Raw genomic sequence first — 3015 nt, forward strand, 5'->3', positions numbered from 1 at the left:
TCTTCAAGCAAGGTCACATTCTGAGGTAGTGGGGTTAGGTAGTCACCATAACATATCTTTTTTAGAGAGGACACTATTCAATTCATAGCATCTACAATTTAGGGAGTTCACAAATGAGGAGGAAAGGGTGTTATCTCAAGTGTTCTCATCAAGTTGACATTACCTGGGATATATGAAGTTCTTGGGGTAGAGAAGAGGCAAGTTCTCCAGCAGCTGAGAGGTAGTTGCTCAAGTAGTGCAGTACAGACAAAAAGGATAATATTCCTCGATAATTGGTTTTAAATGTGTAAGGGTTTCTACCTGGTATGGGTGGCAAATCATATTTGAAAGTAGGTTGGAAAGACACAAAGGTGCTGACATGACTTCTCAACTCTGAAGTAACCAGGATAGAGGAGAATAAGCAAAAAGACAGACAGCTGCTCAGGCAGGGGTGTCAGGAATGATAAGTTTCCATTCTGACGAGCGGTATGGGATACTTTAGTGGAACATGTTTAAAATAAAGGAGAATTTTTTAAAGTATAAAATGCAGGTTTCAGATTGCAGCATGGAACATTTAGGAAGGAGAGGAAAGAAAAGGAAATTGGATTCAAGAAGCAGATGTATTACAATGGAGGTGAAAAGAAGAGATTAAATTATCATTAGTGACAAAAAATGACATGGAAAAGGACAAGATGGATCCCCACGATTCAAAGTATTAGTGCCAAAATTCCCATTTCGGATTCTTCGGGCTTCCCAAACACTTTGGGTTTGGGAAAAGCAGTAGCTGTAAAGCAGAGTTAGTGAATGTGAGTGAGATCGAAAGCTCCTCATAAAAAAAGCTGGAGTCGATTTTGCTGCCAAAAAAAAAAAATCCAATCTTTAATAATAATAAGCAGTAGAATTAATTAGCCGTATTTCCTCTATTCAAAGTCATAATTAATTGAAAAAGTAATGATATAAGAGGCGTTTAGAGAGGTCAGGGAAGAATGGAAGGTTGGCATGAGATATATGTGAGAGGATTGGTGTGAGCTATAATATGTGAGAAAATATTTCTTCTAACTGATGAAATATAGACATTTTAAGAACCTTAATCCTATACTGCAAACAGCCACTGAATCAGGTTGGAGTTGGTAGAAAAGGTGACCTCTCTCTAAGGAGTTAGCTGAAGCAGAGGAGTCTGCATATTAAGGTTCTCTGAAAAGAAAACTCTTTCCTCTTTTGTTTTTGTTACTATTTTTCCCCAGCTGGATACTTTGAAATATTTACTCTCATAAAAAAAAAAAAAGAAAAAGAAAAACTATGTTTTATGTCTTTCAAATTATGACAAGATCTTTGAGAAAAATGAAGCTTTACTTTTGGTTTTAATTGGGAAATAACATCAATATTTTGAGCTCAGGAGTCTGATTGAAGGATAGAAAACATGATCAATGGGGCTGCAATCAACACAACTCAGAGCAGTAAAGGTTTTGCTTAAGAATGTGTATAGTCTGAGGTCTGGATGGAGTGTGAGGAGGTGGTTGACATCATCTCCCAGCTTTGAGATCTCCATACATGAAAATTTGGAGAGAGATTCAGAAGGCCACAGGGAAGTGATGCCTCTAGGGGTAATCTGGTTTTGATAATGCAAGGTACAGAAATCATTTTGTTAAAAAAAATTGTAATATAGAGGGACGGTGAGTCCTGAGAATTTAAATTGTCATCAAAGTAGAAAGAGTTGGGATCAGTGTTCTGTGCACTTCTTTCCAGGCAGATGATAGAGGGGAAAATCATAATGGGTTTCAGATGTACAAATCCATAAGACACAGTATCTTGAGGACAGGCTTGCATTTTAAAAGAAAGATACAGTGTAATGAAAGGGTTGTAATGTTGGGGATTTGGGCCCCATATAAGAATATAACTTTTTTTTTTCTAGAAAAAAAGTAGGCATAAGTAGTGAAGTGATTCATTCTCTCCATCTTCAAAGACCTCTGAGAATAGGACAGGATTCAGTCTGAAGAGCACAAGTGAAGTAGAGGGGATTAACCATAGGGGCTACATTGGTGGTGAGCAAAATTCTCAAGTGTCCTGGGCACCTGGCAGACTCAGTTGGTTACAGCATGCAACTCTCAGTCTCAGGGTTGTGAGTTCAAGCCCCATGTTGGGTGTGAAGCCGACTTAAAAAAATAAAACTAAAAATAAACTTCTTACATGTACATTTGAGCACTGGATTTCTTGCTTGTGGTACCGGAAGCATCTTTAAAACAGGAGTTATTCAATTTTTGGCTCTGACATTGATACATATGTGATCAGGACAGCCTTCAGACCAAATGTATGAATGAGGATGGTTTAGAATCAGTACTGAAAAAAATGGTCTAGAGAGGAGAAAATGTTATTCTCCTAATGAGTAATCAACTAAATTATGCCATTAAATTAGAACATTAAAGAATATAAGACTTCTTGCATCTTGATCTGCTAAGAAGATGATTATTATACCTAAATCTGAAAAGCATTTAACAACACATGAAAATATTAAAAACAAAAAATGAATTGGAAATAAGAGATCATAATTCTTAATATATTACCCAACGTCTGTAAAAAGTTTTTACATACCAGCAAAGAAAAAGGACAAAAGTAAATGTTTAAATTTATGATAATATACAATTTTGGGAAAGTATACTGGACTTGCATAAATGCTATTCTAGATATAACTCTAAATGCCCAAGAAACATGAGATTATTCATTCTAACATATGTGTTTTTAAAACATTTCCAACAATACCTCTTTACCAGAACTTGCAAATAAATGAATCCCTATAATTGTAAAGATGAAACTGAAGTACTTTAAATTGCAGAGGTTCACAGAGCAAAATACATAAAAAAGACAAATGCAAAATAGCACTTTCAACACTGCCCTCTAAAGAGAGAAAGGCCAGTGTTTCTGAAATAAATTTCTAAATTTAAAACATATTTTCTGTATTCAGAATTTTGCATGCGATTAGAATGAAAGAAAAATCTCAAGAGAACAAAACATGAAGTAAAATATGGACATTTGAGCAAT

This window comes from Canis aureus, chromosome 14 (assembly GCF_053574225.1).
Source record: "Canis aureus isolate CA01 chromosome 14, VMU_Caureus_v.1.0, whole genome shotgun sequence".
NCBI classification, from domain to species: Eukaryota; Metazoa; Chordata; class Mammalia; order Carnivora; family Canidae; genus Canis; species Canis aureus.